The sequence below is a fragment of the Schistocerca nitens genome, chromosome 4 (assembly GCF_023898315.1).
Source record: "Schistocerca nitens isolate TAMUIC-IGC-003100 chromosome 4, iqSchNite1.1, whole genome shotgun sequence".
Taxonomy (NCBI): Eukaryota; Metazoa; Arthropoda; class Insecta; order Orthoptera; family Acrididae; genus Schistocerca; species Schistocerca nitens.
The window spans coordinates 865,300,897-865,326,597 of NC_064617.1; the positions used below are offsets into that span (position 1 = coordinate 865,300,897).

General features: G+C 41.9%; 1 long non-coding RNA gene across 1 annotated transcript in view; it reads right to left on the bottom strand.

The window, feature by feature from the left end:
* Nucleotides 1-23,597, bottom strand: part of LOC126253329 (uncharacterized) — a 226,455-nt gene extending 202,858 nt beyond the window's left edge. Inside the window, exon 1 of the long non-coding RNA XR_007545941.1 lies at nucleotides 23,512-23,597. This is a non-coding gene — a long non-coding RNA (uncharacterized LOC126253329). The remainder of the gene's footprint in view (nucleotides 1-23,511) is intronic.
* Nucleotides 23,598-25,701: the final 2,104 nt, after the last annotated feature.

A 25,701-nucleotide genomic window follows, 5' to 3' on the forward strand; every position in this document is an offset into this window, starting at 1 on the left:
ATGATCAGGACTGTCTTTATGGACTGTGGGAAAATTTTAGCTTTTGACCAACATTGTATCAATAAGTGTGTGCATTTGATTTCTTTGTTATTGCAATTATGATTACGAAAAATTTTTTCAAATCTGTATTGGCCAGTGCCCAAAACAATTTGTAAAATTTTTTGTGGGGAGCATGGGGGCTATGTATGTAGGCTGTTTAGGTTTTTATATTGGTAACGCCACGTAGCGGTCTGTATGAAAATACTGGCTGTGCTGTGTGCAGTCTGTGGCTAGTTTGCATTGTTGTCTGCCATTGTAGTGTTGGGCAGTTGGCTGTTAACAGCGCGTAGCGTTGCGCAATTGGAGGTGAGCCACCAGCAGTGGCGGATGTGGGGAGAGAGATGGCGGAGTTTTGAAATTTGTAAGACTGGATGTCATGAACTGCTATATATATTATGACTATTAAGGTAAATATATTGTTCGTTCTCTATTAAAATCTTTCATTTGCTAACTATGCCTATCAGTAGTTAGTGCCTTCCGTATCTTTTATTTAGCTGGCAGTAGTGGCGCTCGCTGTATTGCAGTAGTTCGAGTAACGAAGATTTTTGTGAGGTAAGTGATTTGTGAAAGGTATAGGTTAATGTTAGTCAGGGCCATTCTTTTGTAGGGATTATTGAAAGTCAGATTGCGTTGCGCTAAAAAATATTGTGTGTCAGTTTAAGCACAGTCATGTATAATTGTTCAAAGGGGACGTTTCAAAATGAACGACGAACAGGAATAACAGGTAAGAATGATTACATATATCTTCTCGGTGTATCCAAGAAAATGAAAATCTGACAGAAAATTTTTGCCAGATCGTTACACTACTAAGGATCAGTTGTACAGTTCCCGCTTTAAGTTCTGTTCTCGGAAAAGCGCGGAAAACGCGTTCCACGAACGCCTAACAAAGCCTAAACGGAGAATAAACGGGGAATAACTGAACTGGTGATTCTGGCAGAGTCAGTGAAATTAACAGGAGAATAAGTTTTCACAATGGCAGCAATAGTTACATAATTAGTGATGACAAGATTATTTGTTAGGACGAGAAGGAGAAGAAACAGGTAAATCACACAAATTTTATGGAAGAGTATGACGATTCCAAATTTATATAAAATTTCTTACTACTACTACTACTACTACTACTACTACTACTAATCTTGGGTCTCGTGCTTGAGAAACTGGAGCGCATGAATGAATGTGAAACTATTTCCTAAGGTAAAATGTTTTCCTTGGCGTAATAGGCATTTGATATTGGTACTGCGTGAATTATATTCTGTCGTGTTATTTATGTAAATGAGGTAGACAAAAATGACCATTTATGCCAAAACAGTCTTGCTTATTTGGCGTGTGTTACAATTGCTACAGTATTGGAAAGGAATATTCCATTTTATCTATCACACAAAGACAAAAAAGGCGTAATCAAATCGAAAAACCCGACCCGTCTTGGGTACTATTCGTATTAACGGCTTTTTCAGCGACATTTTGAATTTTAATGTAACAAAAAGTTTGACGAACTTTGATGAGGTAATAGATTCTTTTACGGAAAGGAAAGCACGCCGAGTAAAGCTGTAGGAAGAATATGTTGTGTTGTTGTGGTCTTCAGTCCTGAGACTGGTTTGATGCAGCTCTCCATGCTACTCTATCCTGTGCAGGCTTCTTCATCTCCCAGTACCTACTGCAACCTACATCCTTCTGAATCTGCTCAGTGTATTCATCTCTTTGTCTCCCTCTACGATTTTTACCGTCCACGCTGCCCTCCAATGCTAAATTTGTGATCCCTTGATGCCTCAAAACATGTCCTACCAACCGATCCCTTCTTCTAGTCAAGTTGTGCCACAAACTTCTCTTCTCCCCAATCCTCTTCAATACCTCCTCAGTAGTTACGTGATCTACCCACCTTATCTTCAGCATTCTTCTGTAGCACCACATTTCGAAGGCTTCTATTCTCTTCTTGTCCAAACTGGTCATCGTCCATGTTTCACTTCCATACATGGCTACACTCCATACAAATACTTTCAGAAACGACTTCCTGACACTTAAATCTATACTCGATGTTAAATTTCTCTTCTTCAGAAACGCTTTCCTTGCCACTGCCAGTCTATATTTATCTATTAGACAAAGACAAAAAAGGCGTAATCAACTCGAAAAACCCGACCCGTCTTGGGTACTATTCGTATTAACGGCTTCTTCAGCGACATCTCTACTTCGACCATCATCAGTTATTTTGATCCCCAAATAGCAAAACTCCTTTACTACTTTAAGTGTCTCATTTCCTAATCTAATTCCCTCAGCATCACCCGACTTAAATCGACTACATTCCATTATCCTCGTTTTGCTTTTGTTGATGTTCATCTTATATCCTCCTTTCAAGACACTGTCCATTCCGTTCAACTGCTCTTCCAAGTCCTTTGCTGTCTCTGACAGAATTACAATGTCATCGGCGAACCTCAAAGTTTTTACTTCTTCTCCATGAATTTTAATACCTACTCCGAATTTTTCTTGTTTCCTTTACTGCTTGCTCAATATACAGATTGAATAACATCGGGGAGAGGCTACAACCCTGTCTCACTCCTTTCCCAACCACTGCTTCCCTTTCATGTCCCTCGACTCTTATAACTGCCATCTGGTTTCTGTACAAATTGTAAATAGCCTTTCGCTCCCTGTATTTTACCCCTGCCACCTTCAGAATTTGAAAGAGAGTATTCCAGTTAACGTTGTCAAAAGCTTTCTCTAAGCCTAAAAACGCTGGAAACGTAGGTTTGCCTTTTCTTAATCTTTCTTCTAAGATAAGTCGTAAGGTTAGTATTGCCTCATGTGTTCCAACATTTCTACAGAATCCAAACTGATCTTCCCCGAGGTTGGCTTCTACCAGTTTTTCCATTCGTCTGTAAAGTATTCGCGTTAGTATTTTGCAGCTGTGACTTATTAAACTGATAGTTCAGTAATTTTCACATCTATCAACACCTGCTTTCTTTGGGATTGGAATTATTATATTCTTCTTGAAGTCTGTGGGTATTTCGCCTGTCTCATACATCTTGCTCACCAGATGGTAGAGTTTTGTCATGACTGGCTCTCCCAAGGCCATCAGTAGTTCTAATGGAATGTTGTCTACTCTGGGGGCCTTGTTTCGACTCAGGTCTTTCAGTGCTCTGTCAAACTCTTCACGCAGTATTGTATCTCCCATTTCATCTTCATCTACATCCTCTTCCATTTCCATAATATTGTCCTCAAGTACATCGCCCTTGTATAAACCCTCTATATACTCCTTCCACCTTTCTGCCTTTCCTTCTTTGCTTAGAACTGGGTTGCCATCTGAGCTCTTGACATTCATACAAGTGGTTCTCTTCTCTCCAAAGGTCTCTTTAATTTTCCTGTAGGCAGTATCTATCTTACCCCTAGCGAGACAAGCCTCTACATTCTTACATTTGTCCTCTAGCCATCCCTGCTTAGCCATTTTGCACTTCCTGTCGATCTCATTTTTGAGACGTTTGTATTTTTGCCTGCTTCATTTACTGCATTTTTATATTTTCTCCTTTCATCAATTAAATTCAATATTTCTTCTGTTACCCAAGGATTTCTATTAGCCCTCGTCTTTTTACCTACTTGATCCTCTGCTGCCTTCACTACTTCATCCCTCAGAGCTACCCATTCTTCTTCTACTGTATTTCTTTCCCCCATTCCTGTCAATTGTTCCCTGAAACTCTCTACAACCTCTGGTTCTTTCAGTTTATCCAGGTCCCATATCCTTAAATTCCCACCTTTTTGCAGTTTCTTCAGTTTCAATCTCCAGTTCATAACCAATAGATTGTGGTCAGAATCCACATCTGCCCCTGGAAATGTCCTACAATTTAAAACCTGGTTCCTAAATCTCTGTCTTACCATTATATAATCTATCTGATACCTTTTAGTATCTCCAGGATTCTTCCAGGTATACAACCTTCTTTTATGATTCTTGAACCAAGTGTTAGCTATGATTAAGTTATGCTCTGTGCAAAATTCTACTAGGCGGCTTCCTCTTTCATTTCTTCCCCCCAATCCATATTCACCTACTATGTTTCCTTCTCTCCCTTTTCCTACTGACGAATTCCAGTCACCCATGACTATTAAATTTTCGTCTCCCTTCACTACCTGAATAATTTCTTTTATCTCGTCATACATTTCATCAATTTCTTCATCATCTGCAGAGGTAGTTGGCATATAAACTTGTACTACTGTAGTAGGCATGGGCTTTGTGTCTATCTTGGCCACAATAATGCGTTCACTACGCTGTTTGTAGTAGCTAACCCCCACTCCCATTTTTTTATTCATTATTAAACCTACTCCTGCATTACCCCTATTTGATTTTGTATTTATAACCCTGTAATCACCTGACCAAAAGTCTTGTTCCTCCTGCCACCGAACTTCAGTAATTCCCACTATATCTAACTTTAACCTATCCATTTCCCTTTTTAAATTTTCTAACCTACCTGCCCGATTAAGGGATCTGACATTCCACGCTCCGATCCGTAGAATGCCAGTTTTTTTTTCTCCTGATAACGACGTCCTCTTGAGTAGTCCCCGCCCGGAGGTCCGAATGGGGGACTATTTTACCTCCGGAATATTTTACCCAAGAGGACACCATCATCATTTAATCATACAGTAAAGCTGCATGTCCTCGGGAAAAATTACGGCTGTAGTTTCCCCCTGCTTTCAGCCGTTTGCAGTACCAGCACAGCAAGGCCGTTTTGGTTAATGTTACAAGGCCAGATCAGGCAAGCATCCAGACTGTTGCCCCTGCAACTACTGAAAAGGCTGCTGCCCCTCTTCAGGAGCCACATGTTTGTCTGGCCTCTCAACAGATACCCCTCCGTTGTGGTCTCACCTACGGTACGGCCATCTGTATCGCTGAGGCACACAAGCCTCCCCACCAACGGCAAGGTCCATGGTTCATGGGGGAAGAGCAAGAATAGAGAGGGAAAAATGCTGGGACCTAAGGTTTGAAGAAATGTGTACTGTCTTGCTTGTCTCTTTATTGCTTTTATGTTTCCGATATTTAATTTTATGTCACACAAAAGAAAAAGTTATTAGCTAATAATAAATAAAGAGCGCAAATTTTCTGTAGAGTTCTTATTCTCCAGGTCACAGATAATCCCATCCAATATTAATTGTGAGATTTTTTTAAAGGGGCTAGGATGTCAAACCGGCCGACTGGGAGCAGGAGAAGCACCACAGGATATTTTAATTTCCACTGTCCTGAATGTAGATTTGATGGCTTCCATTACAAAATGTACACGTTTGAATTGCACAGAGCGAAATACAGTGACGTGCGATAGAATAATGTTGTGTGAAGAGGCACGACACTGCACTTTGGTACACTTAAGCCCAAATAACATGTCTTACAGTTTCTCGAACATATATTTTTTACATTTCAAACTCTACAGAAAGATATGCGCTACAAAATGAACATATTTTTGAAAAAACGATTTTTTTAAGGTTTTGACGACCTATTTCAAATGCTCGCGTGAGAGAGGGGGCGGCGCCACTATCAAGTTTTTGCCCTGGTTCGGAGATGAGCGTCTAGCACGTAGTATAGTGAGGCCGAAGGAGGTGTTAGTTGAAAAGAGAAGTAGCAGCTCAAAGCTCTGGAAAACCGACGACGGTCGGGTGAGCGGTATACTGCTCTCATGGCGTCCGTACCACAACCCAGTAACGTGACTGCCAGGCCATGACAAGGCGTCACGTCATCAAAGAGTGGCTCATAAGGCCGGAATGCGGATTAGTAACTAACTGGTGCTTGTTCATCTGGAAATGTGTCACCATCGTAAATCATAGGACTAATTACTTCAAAAAATAACAAATAAAAAACGGCAATTGCGAGTACGTTTCCAGCTGTGAGGATTCCTTACAAACTTAATTATGTACGTAGATAGTTCATCTATATTAAAGCAGAGTTACTAAACACAGTCTTCCGAAATCCCTTCACCAGAGAAGAAGTAGTAAATATTACAGAATTCGAATCAACAACAGCTGCCAACATGAATAACGTAGAAGTAAATATCCTCGGAGAAGTGAAGCAACTTAAATCACTTAATGAAAACAAGTCTTCTGGTCCAGACTGTATACCAATTAGGTTCCTTTCAGAGTATGCTGATGCAATAGCTCCGTGCTTAACAGTCATACACAACCGCTCCCTAGACGAAAGATCCGTATCCAAAGACGGGAAAGTTGCACAGGTCACACCAGTATTCAAGAAAGATAGGAATGATCCACTAAATTACAGGCCCCTATCATTAATGTCGATATGCAGCAAGGTTTTGAAACATGTATTTTTTTTCTATCATTATGAATTGCCTCGAAGAAAATGGTCTGTTGATACACAGTTGGGTTGGGTTGTTTTGGGGAAGGAGACCAGACAGCGAGGTCATCGGTCTCATCGGATTAGGGAAGGACGGGGAAGGAAATCGGCCGTGCCCTTTGAAAGGAACCATCCCGGCATTTGCCTGGAGCGATTTAGGGAAATCACGGAAAACCTAAATCAGGATGGCCGGACGCGGGATTGAACCGTCCGTCGTCCTCACGAAGGCGAGTCCAGTGTTTAACCACTGCGCCACCTCGCTCGGTGTGTTGATACACAGTCAACGTGGCTTTTGAAAACATCATTCTTGTAAAACACAACTAGCTCTTTACTCATTCGAAATCTTGTGTGCTATTGACAAGGGATTTCAAATTGATTCCTTATTTCTAGGTTTCCAGAAGGCTTTTGACACTAACACACAAGCGGATTGTAGTGAAATTGCGTGCTTATGGAATATCGTCTCAGTTATGCGTCTGGATTCGTGATTTCCTGTCAGAGGGGTCACAGTTCGTAGTAATTGACGGAAAGTCATCGAGTAAAACAGAAGTGATTTCTGGCGTTCCTCAAGGTAGTGTTATAGGTCCTTTGCTGCTCCTTATTTATATAAACGATTTGGAAGACAATCTGAGCAGCCCTCTTAGGTTGTTTGCAGATGATGCTGTCGTTTATCGTCTAGTAGAGTCATTAGAAGAGCAAACCAAATTGCAAAACGATTTAGAAAAGATATCTGTGTGGTGCGGAAATTGGCAATTGACCGTTAATAATGAAACGTGTGAGGTCATCCCTATGAGTGCTAAAAGGAATCCGCAAAACTTCGGTTACACGATAAATCAGTCAAATCTGAAGGCCGTAAATTCAACTACATACCTAGGAATTACAATTATGAACAACTTAAATAGCAAAGAACACATAGAAAATATTGTGGGGAAGGCAAACCAAAGACTGCGTTTTATTGGCAGAACATTTAGAAAATGTTACAGATCTACTAAAGAGCCTGCCTACACCACGCTTGTCTGTCCTCTTTTGCAGTACTGATGTGCGGTCTGGGATCCTTATCAGACAGGATTAATGGAGTACATCGAGAAAGTTCTAAGGAGAGCAGCACGTATTGTATTATTCCGAAATATGGGAGAGAGTGTCACGGACATGATACAAGATTTGGGGGTGGGGGGCGGGGGTGTAACACAAATCATTAAAACAAAGACATTTTTCGCAGCGGCGGAATCTTCTCACGAAATTTCAGTCACAAACTTTCTCCTCCGAATGTGAAAATATTTTGTCGACGCAGTCCTACATAGGGAGAAACGATCATCATAATAAAGTAAGGGAACTCAGAGCTCACACGGAAAGATATAGGTGATCGTTTTTTCAGCGTGCTATTCGAGACTCGAATAATAGGGAATTATTGTGAAGGTGGTTCGATGAACCCTCTGACAGGCACTTAAGTGTCATTTGTAGAGTATCCATGTAGCTGCAGATATAGTTTTTGATGACAGTTTTCTAGTATAAAAATATCTGACTCAAATGGCCATATGGTTTGTAAGTAGGCTGTTTAGGTTTTTTTATTGGTAACGTCACCTCTGTATGAAAATCACTGGCTGTGCTGTGTGCAGTCTGTGGCTGCTTTGCATTGTTGTAATACTCGCCATTGTAGTGTTAGGCAGCTGGCTGTGGAAAGCGCATAGCGTTGCGCAGTTGGAGGTGAGCCGCCAGCAGTGGTGGATGAGGGGAGAGAGATGGCGGAGTTTTGAAATTTGTCATGAACCGCTATATTTATATATGAAGATATCAAGGTAAATACATTGTTTGTTCTCTATTAATATCTTTCATTTGCTAACTATCCCTATCAGTAGTTAGAGCCTTCCATAGTTTGAATCTTTTATTTAGCTGGCAGTAGTGGCGCTTGCTGTATTGCAGTAGTGGGTGAAACGAAGATTATTGTGAGGTAAGTGATTTAGTGATTTGCGAAAGGTATAGTTTAATGTTAGTCAGGGCTATTCTTTTGTAGAGATTTTTGAAAGTCAGATTGCATTGCGCTAACAAAATATTGTGTGTCAGTTTAAGCACAGTCCTTGTATAATTGTTCAAAAAGGGGACGTTTCATATGGCGACCCTGCCAGGATACCTCACTGGAATCTTCTGATTTTTTTTTTCTTGTAGTTTGTGTAATTAGTGTAGCTATTGTTTATTGCTAGCGCGTAATCATAGAGAGTATTTCCTTTGTAGTTGTAGTTTTTCATTGTTGTACAGTAAAACAGTTGTGGCATGCATGTAGATTTGCACCAAGTATTTCGCACCTGCAATTAACTAGATATTATTTTCAGTGTTATGTTAATGTGTTCTCTTATTTTTGCTCTTCAAAGTTTTTCTGTGTTGTCGTGTGAAATACTGTGACAATAATGGCATGTGAAAAACGTAATACTAGGCTCCAAAGTAAACTGCGAAATGACAGTGAAAACGAAAGCAGTGTGTTAGCGCCACCGAGTAATGAATTAACTGATGTTCAAAGTAGTAATTTGGTAATTGAGCATAGGGAAATGGAGCGGGCGGCAAACAATGGCGTGGACAGTGAAACAATTAGTGAAGAGGGAAGCATTATCGATCGATCGGTCGGCAACAGCTCGCCTCAGGAATCGGGAATGACAGGACACAATTTTGCAAATATTGTAGATTCAGGTTTTGGGTCCTCACCGTTTTCTCAAATGAGTCAAAACACATTTTCCACTTGTCAAAATGTGAATGTTGCCGGTGCAAATTCACTGCCAAAAGCACTGAGGAACATGTTCCAGACACCAGTGCATTGTTATTACAATTAATACAACAAATGGGACAAACACAACAAAAGCTTCAAAAGTTAGACACAATGGAACAAAATCAGAGACAAACACAGCAAAAGTTAGGCACAATGGAACAATATCAGAGACAAACACAGCAACAGCTTCAAAAGTTAGACTCATTGGAGCAAACTCTTGAACAAACACGTGAGGATTTAACTACTGAGTTACATCACATTGAATCGAAATGTCAAAAAGTCTGTAACGACGTAAAAACCCAAATTTGTGAGCATTTCCAACCTATTTTTTCGCGTCATGAAAATGCATTACAGAATCACGAAGCAGCCATAAAAGAACTGCAAACTACTGTTCATGAAAATCATGAGACCTTGCAAGCTAAATTTGACTCAGTTGCATCTACCGATTCGGTTACGCAACTTGCAAAAACTAAGGAAAATTTAAAGGACACAGTAAATACTCTGAAACTTTGTTCAGAAGAACACACTGAGGAAATAAGTACACTATCGGAGAAAGTAGCTGAACTTTCGGATCAGTTCACTAACTTATCTACGAAGGTAGATGATAATCTGAACGATACAAAACCGGTAGTCTTTAATGACACAGAAGAGAGCGAACAAATTAGGAAACTGAAACAAACTATGAATCAAATTAATACGCAACACCAAAGAGAAATCCGGGAAGTACAAGATCAGCTGACACAGGTAATACAAGAATTACGTATTTCAGAGGACACTCGCGCTCCAACACGGGAAGAGGGACTTAGAAATACGGAAAAGCCGCAAAATAATAACACAGCGCATTTCGGAAATTATGAAAGAAATTGGCAAGGTGCACCGAATTTTGAAATGGAACGGCCGACACGACCTAACAATGACCGATATGCTATTCGCCGACACGATTTTGACTATAAGCTGTTCATTACTACACGTAAATTCAAAACGTTTAAGAATTCTGCCAACGACATTCATCCCCAAGCGTGACTCCATCAATTCTCTCATTGTTTACCTCCCAACTGGTCATTGGAGCACAGATTAGAATTTATGTGCGGCTACTTAGAGAATGAACCACCTGTAAGAATGCAATCGGTCATTCACGATTGCCACAGTGAAGGAGAATTTTACCATGCCTTCCTCTCAGCATATTGGTCTCAAGCTACACAAGACCGAGTAAAACATAGCATCATAATGATGAAACGTTTCGAACAATCTGAATTTTCCAGTCTTATGGAATATTTTGAAGACATGTTGCATAAGAATCAGTATCTTTCAAACCCATACAGCCCCTCAGAACTCATCCGCATTTGCTTAATCAAATTATCTGAACATTTACGGCATATTATTTTAGCAGGACGTTGCAAATACGACATTGAAGCTTTTCAGGGACTGTTACAAGAATTGGAAATCGACACTGACAATCGCGGGACGCGAAAACAGGAGCACAACAATTACAGGTCACATCCGTCACAATACCACAATGACAGAAATAATAACTGGACACAAGACTATTCTTACAACGTAAATCGTGACCAAAACAGACCCCACCCGTATGACAACCGTTGGCAGAGTAAAATTAATTACAGAGAAAGATCGCATTTCCATAGTAATGACTATCACAGAGACTACCAGAGAAGCAGACAATATGGGAACCAAAATAATTATTATCAAGGGAGACAGAATAACTTCAGACGCAACAGTTCGGCGCACAGTTACGATTCAGGGAGAAATTCTCCACAACGTGACGGACAAGGAAGAAACTACGGAATCTACCGACATGACGACAGACGATATATTCGTAACGACAGACCTGAATTGCATCAGAACTGGCGGGATTTAAACAGGGCAGGGCCTTCTCGGCAAGGTGAATTTGTAGAAGTTAGGTCTCCTAATCCCAATAACGGCGCGCGCCAACAAAGAGACAGACAATGACTCGCACAGCAGGCAGCCGCGTGCGCCCGCTGGCTCCGAGAAAAATAACACAAGACGCTAACCTTGAGAAAAATTCCAGCATTCTTTACCGATGTATAAAACATGACAATTGCTTTTCAGTTGAAAGTCTGAGTACTATGAAGAGTAAAGGTTTACACCACATTTCACATGTAAAACCGTTTATTGAAAGATAATCTGCTTTTTAACTTTGTCTTTGCCATAAAACGTTTCACTTCACATTTCTAGTATGCTTTGTCAGACTTAAGAAACTGTTAACATGCAACAATGTTTGAAGTTAAATATCCAGTCTAGAACCTAGGGAACATTTTTAAACAGAAATTACGATTGCATTGTTATAGTGAACAGATGACACAGTAATGTATTTGTACATTCTTGCTTGTTAGTTGCACGATTACGTAACAACTATCAGGCTCACAACTTAGAACATATATCGGCACTGCTAATGAGATTTTCATGTAACATTTTGGTTTACTTGAAAAGGAATTCTTTATTTGAAGTACTTTCTGTGGGATTAAAGGTGACTTAGCATTTGGTTTCTTTGACAGCTACACAATTATATCACGACGCTACTAATGTGTGACAATTTACATTGTTGCTTTTGTGCTGATCTGCTTTATATCTGCACAATTTTTCTGAATTCTTCTGGAAAGTAATACATGTTTTAGTAGTAACTTTTGTGGTATAACTACAAGGAGACAGCCTTTTCTGTAGCACAACAATACGTTACAGCACAGTACTTTCTTCATCACGGTAATAAGCGTAATAACTAAGATATCTATACGCAAAGCATTTCACCTTTGTTTATCATGAGGTAAGTACATTGACTTCTGCAGAACTTAGCTTTCGGAGGACGATAACTACGACACTTCCACAGAGATTATGTTGCAACATGCCGCACAGTTTAGCGCTACAGTACACGTATTTGAGTGATTAATTTCGCACTTAAAACATTTTTTTTAAGATATTTGAGGTGCAATGATACAAGGGTTTTCCGTGATACGTTTCATTCCATTGCAATAATCTGTAACACCTGAGGGTATAATTATATTAATCCTCATGGGGGTACACGCTTACTTTGTGTACCATGTGTGTGGCAAACACAAGGAGCCCTAGCTAATATGGTATTTGCTTATACAACTTTACACATCGGTACCATATTTCTCTAACACAGAATTACACAGCTATCTGATTATTTAACAGAGAAACGAACATTTCTTTACTACATCAGTGACAGATGTTTACGTAATTACACAGTTGGATACCTTCACACATTGTATTTTGTCTGTACTTAGTGAACTGTTCATATTTTTTCAGAACCATTGTGATATTATGAGAGCTTTGAATGATATATTTGGTATGAGATCATGATTTTTAAAGTACGTTTGAGGCAGATGACACTTTTGACATGAGCAGAGAATTTTTTTTAGGTTTTGAAATTATTGGAGGAAGCTACGACGATTTTGAGAGTTGACTGAGGTGTTATGATATTATTACGATGACTATGTGTATTATGCTGTTGCGGTATGTTTATGATCAGTAAGCTGATGCTATATATTGAAGAAGTGTCGACGAATATGTATATGTGTAATAAGGTAAGGAATAATGAGTAGTGTTTAGGGACTCTGATTTGTGGAAAAGGATGTTGGAAACCAAGAATCGTACTTTAAGAGTTATGAGATGTGTGTAAATGCGTGAATGTATCACAATGCCGACGAAAACTTTTTGAACACTGTTATATTCATAGGATTTTTGTTTCTACACATTTGCAACGTAAATTCTTGGCCTGTGAAATTTTTTATATGAGACTGTCACTGTAGCGGAAACTGGTGTCGTAAATATTTCGGTAAGAAAGTTCAGTGACCACGTGCACGTAATGCGTCGTGGGCACCCAGCTGAGTGGCCAGGTGTGCCAGACGCCTGGAGAAAAAGCTATTATTGCGAGCCCTTTTCAGCGGCACAGGTAGAAAAAAAAAGGGAGGCCATTATCCTCGCTATTGACGTTCCTTTGTAGAGAGCATCGGAAAAACGACACGGTCGAACTTGAAAACATATGATTACACTGTGAAGCTCTTAATTTATGATATTTACTAAAATGCCTAATGAAACGATGAGACACATTTCACGGCTATTGTCTTGCTAATTGAGAGAAATGCCATATGGCTTGCTTTATGTATTTGTTTACTCATTTTGTTTAATATCTAGTTTCTAGCTGCACTGCAGCATTGGTTAAAATAAAATTTTATAGATGTACTAATATAAATATTTTCTGTCTACAGATCCAGTAAATAATAGTTTTGTGATATATTTCCAAAAAAATGAGGGAGCACAAAAAGACATTTCCCTTCACAGGAACTGCATTCATAATTTTCTTTTCAAGTACATGGTCATATTTTTTTACAATAAGTTGTTGTGGTGCACCACTTTAATTACATAGACATTAAGATGTGAATATACATTTCCCTTGTCTGCATTTTTATCTTTAGTGTACTATTTTTTCTGCTTGAGCTATGTCATGTTTAGGTATTTCATTTTCTGCTGCTGTTTGCCAGGCATAGTGTTGCTGAATTTGAATTTGTGTTACTCTGCTAAGCCAGATTCATTTTTCTTGTTTGCTGCGCATTGCCTCATATTAGTTGTAATGTGAATTGCTTGGTAATTTAGATTTACTGTAGCTTGCTTTGCAAATTTCCATTTTTTTGTCATTGCTGTTTGTGTTAATTGTTTTGTGCTGCTGCATTGCCTCGTCCCTTAGTTTAGCATCTGAGCTCAGTAGATTTAAGTTAGCTTAAGAGGGGTAGACTATATAAGGAACTAACTATGACGAATTTGAAGAAATGCACTGAGAGGTTATACGAAAAAAGTACAGAAAACAGGTATAGATAGGACTTTTTGGAAATAATGAGGAACGAAGGGAGATCTCCGAGAAGTAAAGAAAGTTTTGTTTGCAAAATACTGCAGTAAAAGAAACCCTGTCCTTTCCTTGTGTTACTCCGCTATATGTTTGTGTACCCTTGGGTATTTATGTTTTTTTCCTGTCTTTCTATGTTTGTCTGATAAGACTTATGTTGTAGAATTTTTCTAATACTAAGCTACATTCACTATGATGAGGAATACTGTTATCCTCAAATATAATTGGCATTAATAATATGTTATTTACCTTGTAAATATGCTTAGACATAATTTATTCTGTTTTGTTTTAATGCTCATGTGTAAAGTTGATGTTTCAAAAGTTATTCTGATCTTTTATGTATTTACTTATGTCATAATTCCTGTAACACTGTTGTATATGTTATTTTGATTCTTTTGTAAAGCCTGTACTACAAATGTTATCTGTATTGTTATGTTCTTTAATGATGTTTTCTGTATCTTTGTTATTGTATTCCCATGTTATAAAATTGCAATTGACACCAGTTCATCAAATTAAGTAACTTGTAAGTTACATCTCACTGCACACGTTTCTGTTGGTCATAGTATTGCACAATATGTGACAAGTAGGGACTGTTAGTGTTTGCACGTGTGTTAATAATTCAGCAAGGGACTGGATAACAGCATTGCTGGTTCTAAGGACAATTAAAAAAACCTTTGTGAGTGCACAAGTGGTGGTTTATGGACTTGCTATATTGTCTGCAAGACTCTTCGATGGTGATTGTGCACCTGCACAGTTGCAACAGATGGCTGCTGGCCGTCTCTACAAGGACTACAGTGGGTCTGCACCTTTGATGACTCACCAATACCATTATTTCTACAAGGACTGCAGTGGGTCTGCGCCTCTGGTGGCCCACCAATGCCGTCTCTACAAGGACTATAGTGGGTCTGCATCTTTGATGGCCTACCAACCCCATAATCTCTACCAGGACTACTGTGGGTCTGCTGTGTGATGACCTACGTACCAATATTCTTCAACTTCGACTGACTCTGCTGTGGGTTTGCTCTGTTGCGGCCCATTACCTATCTGCATGTCAAGAGTCAGCACCATCTTTCCGTTGGAAGGACAACACTACTTCTTCAAGACTGCATGGAAATCCACTACTTCCGTGTGCATTTTCTTTTACTGCTCAGACTTTGAGAAAAACACTGATATTTTACTGTGATGAACGATTAGGACTGTCTTTATGGACTGTGAGAAAGTTTAGCTTTTGACCAACATTGTATCAATAAGTGTGTGCATTTGATTTCTTTGTTATTGTAATTATGAAAAAATTTTTCAAATCTGTGTCGGCCACTGCCCAAACCAATTTGTAAAATTCTTTGTGGGGAGCATGGGGGCTATGTAAGCAGGCTGTTTAGGTTTTTTTATTGGTAACGTCACCTCTGTATGAAAATCACTGGCTGTGCTGTGTGCAGTCTGTGGCTGCTTTGCATTGTTGTAATACTCGCCATTGTAGTGTTAGGCAGCTGGCTGTGAAAAGCGCGTAGCGTTGCGCAGTTGGAGGTGAGCCGCCAGCAGTGGTGGATGTGGAGAGAGAGATGGCGGAGTTTTGAAATTTGTCATGAACTGCTATATTTATATATGTGAAGATATCAAGGTAAATACATTGTTTGTTCTCTATTAATATCTTTCATTTGCTAACTATCCCTATCAGTAGTTAGTGCCTTCCATAGTTTGAATCTTTTATTTAGCTGGCAGTAGTGGCGCTTGCTGTATTGCAGTAGTGGGCGAAACGAAGATTATTGTGAGGTAAGTGATTTAGTGATTTGTGAAAGGTATAGTTTAATGTTAGTCAGGGCTGTTCTTTTGTAGAGATTTTTGAAAGTCAGATTGCGTTGCGCTAACAAAATATTGTGTGTCAGTTTAAGCACAGTCCTTGTATAATTGTTCAAAAAGGGGACGTTTCAGGTTCAAATGGCTCTGAGCACTATGGGACTTAACATCTGAGGTCATCAGTCCCCTAGAACTTAGAACTACTTAACCCTAACTAACCTAGGGACATCACACACATCTATTCCCGAGGCAGGATTCGAAGCTGCGACCGTAGCGGTAGCGCGGTTCCAGACTGAAGCGCCTAGAACCGCTTGGCCACCAGGCCGGCAAATGGCCATATGTTTTGATTTCATTGACTTATAAGATTAAAGTTTCCACATCCAGGGGCCACAAATCCTAGTATATGACATAAATTTCAACTTACACCCCTACCCGTTCTTGAGAAAAAGGGGACATTAACAGGTGGACAGACAAAGGAATAACGAAGTGACTCTGTAAAGGTTCCGTTTTTACAGATTTAGTTACGGAACTCTTAAAAATGCGAGGAAGAAAGTACTGGGGGGCTGGCATTTAATAAGAATGGCGTCGTGGTGGCCGTTGGGTCTTGCGAATCTATACGATAGACTACACCATCAGATGTAGGACCGCAGCGTGTTTTCTGAATATGGGAAGACTGGAAAATGTAGCTACCATAACAGGGGAAGAAATAAGAGACAAACGTCAGTCAGAGAGGTGGCGGTAAACGGGGACGGGATAGCAGTGACCCGGGCCGGAGAGCTTATACCTTATTTTCCAACATCAGGGAACGGTTGTACAGGTTTTGTGTCATACAGAAAATTGTAATTTTGGTAATATTTTGGATCTCACGCGGAAAAACAAAGCTTGTATAACATCTCAGTAATACACGGCAACTTCTCTGTCAAAGATGTTGCGCTGCGAGAGACTTACGAGGACCATTGTTTAGGAGTGGAGTGCAGTCCTAGAGAGAGAGAGAGAGAGAGAGAGAGAGAGAGAGAGAGAGAGGAGAGAGAGAGAGAGAGTGGGCGGGGGGGAGGAGTCGAGATGTATCTTGTGATGGACTAACATGTGTTTAGGCCGTGCTGTGTGCTGGCAATAATTTTCTTATTTTTCATTTATGGAGAGATGTGTTGTAAATTCATTCAGAGGACTTCAGAAGGTTCTGTAATAGCGCATTTGCCGAGTCAGTCAAGTGTAGTAATTAATTTGGTCAGAGATTTAGAACTGGAGATTTTTATGATAACGTAACAATGTGTGATTAACTGATCTTTCTTCAAAGATGGCTAGCATACGTGTTTCAAGGAAAGTAAAGAGAATTTGTTTTTCCACTATTAATGTAAAGTGAATTTTGTCTTACTGATGTAAAATTTTGCTGATACAGTTACTTTATTGTTTTTCCACTAATCAGCATTCGTCTATTTCAAGTTTCACATACACAATTTTGCTTTCCCGAGTTTCTTCGTAACAGAACTTTAATTGACAATGATAATTACAGTAATGAGATTTTTATCAGCACAGAAGTTTTGTGGATTTTTCTATAGCTTAAAGAACGCATTGCACTTCGCGTTGCCAGTAGTTTAAATTTTTATTTTTTAACTAGCGTGGCAGCAACAGCCACAATAGTTAGGAGGTAGCAGCAACACGGAATTTATTCATTGGACAAACAGGGAGGCCATTTATAATTTACGTGTGACACAATTTACTTTTCAACAGCGACATTCTTTTCAGGCAGGGAATTTTTGGTATCTATGTTCCATATTTGTATTATTGCTAACAGGACAGTTTTCTTAAAATTTAACAGAACACACTGTACTATCGCCACGAGCGTTGCAGTACACAGTTTAATGTTGCATTTCTGATTAACTTTTGAATTGCTGATCACTTTTCAAGAATTACGAGATTACTTACGAACTTAAATACGAGCTTAATTGTTTCTCTAACCACGAGTTCAATTTCAAATTACCACGCAGACAAAATACTAGTAAATATAACTAGACATTGCCATACAACAAAAACCAATCATTCGCTTTCACGGTTAGGAATGAGACATGTCGACCCCAGCAAAGGCATGATCCACTTCCCGATTGGACATGACCACTACCCGATGCATTTAAGCCGCATGCGTCTTATTCTTAGTGAAAGAGAAGTGTGTACTTGTGGGGAGAGAGGTTCCACAGAGCACGTCGTAATGGACTGCACACACTTCTCACAGAGGCCGGATGACACGTAGGGGGACTTAAGCAATGCGTTTGGAGACGAAGCAGCATGGAAAGAAACTGATAGCAAGGCAGGCTCGTTCTGAGAGGCCCTGCACCGTCAGCACATAAGAGAACGACGAAATCGGCGTAACATGACAACCGGGGCCCAACAAATGTCTCGTGACAACGTCTCAGAGGAAGGTGGCGAAACTGACCAAGCAATAATACAGAGGATGATGACGACAATTTCCTTGACCAAATTACCTAGTACATGGACCGTGAGAGGTTATTAGTAACCAGACAAACCAGCTGTAAACGAATGGCTCGGTTCCTTTCAGAGGTATCTCCCCTCCACTCAGCTAGACTTGGATGGGAGTAATCTATGACTCACGTCTAGCCGACCGCGGTGGCCGAGCGGCTCTAGGCGCTGCAGTCCGGAACCGCGGGAATGCTACGGTCGCAGGTTCGAATCCTGCCTCGGGCATGGATGTGTGTGATGTCCTTAGGTTAGTTAGGTTTAATTAGTTCTAAGTTCTAGGGGACTGATGACCTAAAATGTTAAGTCCCATAGTGCTCAGAGCCATTTGAACCATTTTGAACTCACGTCTAGCCTTTCCTATCATTCAGTTTCAACGAATTTCTAACATCTTACTTAACACCAGCCATTTCCGTTAGTCATTACTTACATTTTCTTTGTAGCTCACTATTATTACCTCAGTTTTGATTTCTGAAAACAAAACAAAAAATGGTTCAAATGGCTCTGAGCACTATGGGACTTAACATCAGTCCCCTAGAACTTAGAACTACTTAAACATAACTAACCTAGGGACATCACACACATCCATGCCCGAAGCAGGATTCGAACCTGCGACCGTAGCGGTCACTTGGTTCCAGACTGAAGCGCCTAGAACCGCACGGCCGGCTTCTGAAAACAGTAACTGCTTTTGATATAGCACAATTTATGTTGCCAAACAAAAAATTTAAAATATACGACCCATTTTTAAAATACTAGGCAACTGGCCTCTAAATATACAGCTGAGCAAACGAAATTAAAAGAAAATGAAATGTTCGTCAGGGTGGTGGTGGATGGGGGCACTTACAGCCGAAAGATGATGCGGCAGTACCTATTGGGGGGGGGGAGGGGGGCAAAAATATAAATACATCCAAAGAACGACATTTTACCATGCCTTAAACGATGTAGGAAACACACTGACGAGGCGCGGGGTAACCGCGCGGTCTAAGACGCCTTGTCATGGTCGGTGCGCCGGCCGCTGTGACCGTGCGGTTCTAGGCACTTCAGTCCGGAACCGCGTGACTGCTGCGGTCGCAGGTTCGAGTCCTGCCTCGGACGTGGATGTGTGTGTTGTCCACAGCGTAAGTCAGTTTAAGGTAGATTAAGTAGTGTGTAGGCTTAGGGACCGACGACCTAGGTAGTTTGGTCCCACAAGACCTTACCACATATTTCATATCAAAACACATTGACACTCAAAACCGGTTCCAGTCGTATCGTGATGGATGAATACAGGTCCTTTATGGTTTTCAACAGAATCTTATACCATTCTTACTGCAAAATAGTGGGAAGTTCACGTAACGATGATGGAGGTGGGTAGCGACCCTGCACCCTTCTCTACGAAGAAGACCATGATCCAGTGACTGTGGTGGGCAGAGGAGATTCGACAATTCGTGTTTGTGGCAAAACAACCAGTCCTGGACGATGTGAGCTGCGTGTGGTCCTGGAACACAGCGTCACCGCTGAGCAACAAACATTGTAGCGTGCGATGGAACTGATCAGCCATATAATCCTTGGCAGTGATTGCAGATTAACGTGAGGCCCGTGGAATACCACTTTATGGCTGCCCAAATTATCGCTGAAGCCTAACCCTGTTTCAGTCATGGGACGTAAACTCTGGCAAATGTTGGGAACAGTGTGGAACAAGACTCATCTGATCAAATGACTCTCTTCCCCTGCTCCATTCTCCAGGTTTCATGGCATACGCACCACATTTTCCTGTTACCGGCATTTGCATCACTGATGAGTGGTTGTTGAATTCCAGCTCGGTCTTTTTTTTTTTTCCTTTATTGTAATTTTAATCACCTATACAGGCGGGCTGGCAGCAGCACATTACGCTGCTCTGCAGCCTTAAGTGGAACAATAACATGACATAGAGGTGATACAGACAATACAAAAAACGGCGGGCAAAAAATGGAGATACAAAAAAAAACAATAAACATGAAGCCCTTCACGTTCGACGATAAAAACACTAACACTTGTGGACACGGCGCACAAAACACGGAGAACGGCGATGGCACATGTGAACAGTGGAGTCGTAACTGCACGAAACACAAAACGAAGCACACACACGAGATACTGATGTCGATGATCTCCGGTGCGCGAATGTTCACTATGCGTGTGCGAGTCCGGGGACCTGCCAAGAGAGGAGGAGGAGGAGGAGGAAGGGGAGTGAGAGAGCGAGAGGGGAGAGCAGAGATGCCACGGGCAGGGGAGAAAGGGGGGAGGGAGGAAGGGGGAGGGGAAACCCGGGGGAAGAGGGGTGGAGGGAGGGGACGTGGGAAAAGGAAAGAGAAGGGAAGGGAAGAGAAGGGAGGGAGGGTGCCCAAAGGACACCGGAAGTGGGGGGTGGGGCAGGGTCAAAGTTGATAGGAGGGGTAGATGGAGGGGAGGAGGACCATCAGGGAGGGGGAGCTGGCGGAAGCCACCTTGGGAGAGGGTAAGGAGGGTGGAGAGATGGAGACCGGGTGGGACGTGCGAATACAGGCGCGGCAGCGGGCGGGGGTGGGAGAGGATCGGGGAGACGAGCAGGTGAGGAGGATCGAGTTTGCAGGAGGTGTACAGGATCCGTATCCTTTCAAGGAAAAGGAGGAGGTGGGGGAAGGGGATGAGATTGTACAGGATCCGCGTGGGGGAGGGGAGACGGATGCGATAGGCGAGGGGGAGAGCATGACGTTCGAGGATTTGGAGGGATTTATAAAAGGTAGGGGGGGCGGAGATCCAAGCCGGATGGGCATAACAAAGGATAGGGCGGATGAGGGACTTATAGGTGTGGAGGATGGTGGAAGGGTCCAGACCCCACGTACGGCCAGAGAGGAGCTTGAGGAGACTGAGGCGGGAGTGTGCCTTGGCTTGGATTGTCCGGAGGTGGGGAGTCCAGGAGAGGCGACGGTCGAGGGTGACGCCAAGGTACTTAAGGGTGGGAGTGAGGGCGATAGGACGGCCATAGATGGTGAGATCGAAATCAACCCAGCTCGGTCTGAAAATACCTGCTTATGGAATTCCCGTCGCGTAGTTTTGGTGCGAGTGCGACATTCAGTTCTGCAGTGACTCTTGGAGCTGTCGTCCTCTTATTTTTCGTCACAGTCCTGTTCAATGACCGTCTATGACGACGACTCAACACGCACGTTCGTCTGCGTTGTGACTAAAGCTACTTTTTCCTAGCTGCGGGAATTTGTCGCAGCGTGCTGCGGAATATGCTTGGGTCTTCCGTTGTGAGATGCCCGTCGCAGGGTGCTACGTGAAACGTTTTCCTAGGCGCGGCGCGGTGAGCGTCAGACCCTAAAAAATGGATTTGGTTTTAGAATTTGGCAACTGCACCTGATAGAGTGATACGAGAACCACCCCCTGATACCTCTTTTTTAACTCAATGAATATTTTGTGCTACAGAAATAGACAAATAGTTAGGATTTTAAGGAAAGTTGATTTTTCGCGCTACTCGATATTTATCACGCCATTAGCTCCTAAACTAAGAGTCTTACAACAACATAACTTTATAGTTGCCTTCAGTAGTATATGACGATAACGTCTGCAAAAGTTCTCGCCAATAAAATCATTACAGTGAAGTAATAAATTAAAATGTACCGTCTGACGCGGAACTTTTACCAAACCAACATCCAAAATATAGTAAGCAACAAACTTTTGCCGGTTACATTTTTTGTGGGGGATAAAAGCGAGAAAAAGTTTCGGAAAGGTTTTAAATAATTTTTACAGTTTGTTGCAAGTCGGTGGGTGCTATAGTTTCTCCTAGACGAGAGCAGTTTCGTGCGGTTTGTTGGCGCGACGCTGTTTCCTGCGCACTTGAAGGCCAAACATGCAGTGCAGTGCTCGAGCTAAAAACTGTCAATTGTGGCACTCCGAAAGTACATGGAAGTTAGGGAAGAGGAGGTGGACTGTATGTTATTGGAAACAGTACTCAGGAAGCGCAATGCAGTGAGACGAATGTTCTTGCATCGTGAAGAAGAAAGAGCGTACAAAATTTTAGTTACAAAACATTTGCTCGACGATGCGGAGAAGTTTATGGCATTTTTCAGATTCGCACCCAACCAGTTTCATTGTTTTCTTTCGTTTCTTCAAGACAAACTGAGAAGTAATTCCTGTAACCGAGTGGCAAAATGTATTACATTGGACATAATAAAAGACATCTATATCTACATCATACTCCGCAAGCTACCTAATGGTGTGTGGCGGAGGGTACTTTCGGTACTGCTATCTGATCCCTCCAACCCTATTCCACTCGCGAAGAGTTTGATTCATTTTTATTCCGACTTCTGACCAAATTAAGTCTTTTTTCATTTGATTTTTCCACTTGGCCTGTGCCGTATTCCACATAATTTGCTTTTCGGTCACCAGTTCGATAAATGCTCATTCTCTGAGTCAGGGAAGCGGCCAGCCGACATTTCTGGTGATTGCTTTTATAACAACTCTGTTAAAAATTCCCGCACCTAGGAAAACGCAGCTTTAGCGCATGATGTTTTCCCGCTTTTCCTGCATGCAGTACAAGGAAGACTGGGTTTAACGTCCCGTCGACATCAATGTCATTAGAGACGGAACACAAGCTCGGATTGTGTCAAGGATGGGGCAGGAAATCGGCAGTGCCTTTTCACAGGAATCATTCCGCCATTGGAATGGAGCGATTTTGGGCAATCACGGAAAACCTAAATCAGGATGGCCGGATGCAGGTTTGAACCGTCGTCCTCCCGAATGCGTGTATGCGGTATGAATCTTCGCTACGGTACCTCTTGAAACACCAAACTCTTCGGCTGCCTTGGTTACGGAAGTACGCACAGTACGACCACAGACAATACGCCCTCGTTCGAATTCAATCAGCTCCGACATAATGCACTCAATACTACACAGAACACTGTTTCGACTGCGGCCGACACCTGTAATGTATTGAGGACACTGCACAGGCGCCTTTCGCCATCAAATATATCACCATCTGCAGGCTTACCTAGGATCTGCATTCATGTTCGAGCATGCATTTCTCGTCCTGTTTCCGTATTTGTCCCCACCCTGTGCGGGGAAATCGTGTGGCCAAACACTCTCGGTGGGCACGTGACCTGCGGAATCAGACTGGTCGGTTCGAGCAAAGGAAACATGCAGAGGTCTCTGTCGTGTCGAAATATGCACACGTGCCCTTCAGGATAGCTCGCGAATGCAATGCGTGTTCATTCCCGATCCCTGTACTCACTCGGCAACGGTGCTTACCTTTAAACGCACAGAAATTCACACGGAGCGGCTGAATGCAAACAGTGTGCTAGTTGGAGAGGTCGCCGTGGCCAGCACAGTGGAACTAGTGTAGCGGTTGCGGCGTAGTTTGGCGCGCAGAATCGGCACTGGCTGCGTAGCCTTGCGCCCCACCTCCGGCCAATTACCGCGGTGGGTGTATTTATAGCGGCCGGCCGCTATTGTTTTCTAATCGCGCAGGTAGGGGGGTGCCGCCCGCCGCCACGGCGAAACAGCTGCCCGGCTGTGGAAGAGCGCTACGGCGCCTCGCGTCCAAACAACACAGCCGGCCTCTGTCTCCACAGCTCTGATCAACGCGAGCAGGCAGTCTCCAAGAGGGATACAATCAACAGAGAGAAACTGTATAAGCGTGACACCACTCTGGGTGGCAGCAACCAAATCACGCTTGAGATACCATACTACACTAAAATCCACTACATACCGGTACTGAGAATTACTTCCCGAAAAGCGTCGTGCGGGCAATAAACAAAGAATAATCACAATTGGCAGCAGCAAATGTTACTGTAGAACGTACAGAACCAAACGATTCTATACTAGAAGGCAGTTTGTATCACTCAGTTTCAGGTTGCAAAACGTGGCTGTTAAGTCTCCAATTGGCTTCAAATACAGCGTCTCCTCGCCAGTCTGTGTTGTCTATATACAGGGTGTTACAAGAAGGTACGGCCAAACTTTCAGGAAACATTCCTCACACACAAAGAAAGGAAATATGTTAGGTGGACATGTTAGAGCTCATTTTATTACTTCTCTTCAAATCACATTAATCATGGAATGGAAACACACATCAACAGAACGTACCAGCGTGACTTCAAACACTGTTACAGGAAATGATCAAAATGTCCTCCGTTAGCGAGGATACATGCATCCACCCTCCGTCGCATGGAATCCCCGATGCGCTGATTCAGCCCTGGAGAATGGCGTATTGTATCACAGCCGTCCACAATACGAGCACGAAGAGGCTCTACATTTGGTACCGGGGTTGCGTAGACAAGAGCTTTCTAATGCCCCCATAAATGAAAGTCAAGAGGGTCGAGGTCAGGAGAGCGTCGAGGCCATGGAATTGGTCCGCCTCTACCAATCCATCGGTCACCGAATCTGTTGTTGAGAAGCGTTCGAACACTTCGACTGAAATGTGCAGGAGCTCCATCGCGCATGAACCACATGTTGTGTCGTACTTGGAAAGGCACATGTTGCAGCAGCATAGGTAGAGTATCCCGTATGAAATCATGATAACGTGTTCCAACGAGAGTAGGTGGAAGAACATGGGGCCCAATCAAGACATCAACAATGCCTGCCCAAACGTTCACAGAAAATCTGTGTTTATGACGTGATTGCACAATTGCGTGCGGATTCTCGTCAACCCACACATGTTGATTGTGAAAATTTACAATTTGATCACGTTGGAATGAAGCCTGTAACGTTGTTGCTTTAATTTGTTATGAAAGTGGTGCTGATAGACAATAAAAGCAGGTTAAAGCTGTGAGCTGTCTGGGGAAGTTAGCCTTGCATTACTGAGCAACTGTTTCACCAGGTATCCAGTCTAGCTTACCAAATTCCCAACCAGACTAACATTAATTATAATCTTTTAATCGTCATCCGACAACCGGTGATATATATATATAAAAAAAGAGAATTTAAATGAAAAGAAATAAATCAGTTTATATTTGGAAACTTATTTTAACACTGATCATTGAAATTTCAGCATATTAAACTTGAGTCATAACTAAGCTGGTGCCTTATTTAGGACTGTGAAAATGTGAGTTTGTAATCTTACGGAACACATCAAATAGGGAGCCAAGATTGGGAGACTACCTACAACACTGCATTCATAAAATAACACACAAAGAACGTTGAAACATATGCAAGAGGAAATTAACCACAACCAACCGATTCAATTTTCACCCAAAGAAGTTAAGTTCGTAGCACAATCCTGTCCGTCATGTAATTACCACACACTGGTATACTAAATTCATACTAACTCTCTGTGAAATCTTCCCGAAAAGAATAGCTGAGGGCTACTTTCATGCTTTCACCACATGCTTCACGTGGTCAACTTGGTTTACACAAAGAGTGTAACTCCACAATAATTTTGATAATTAAAATAAATTACATCGAAACGCAATTTACTAAAGAAAAACCTCGAACTGGTTACTA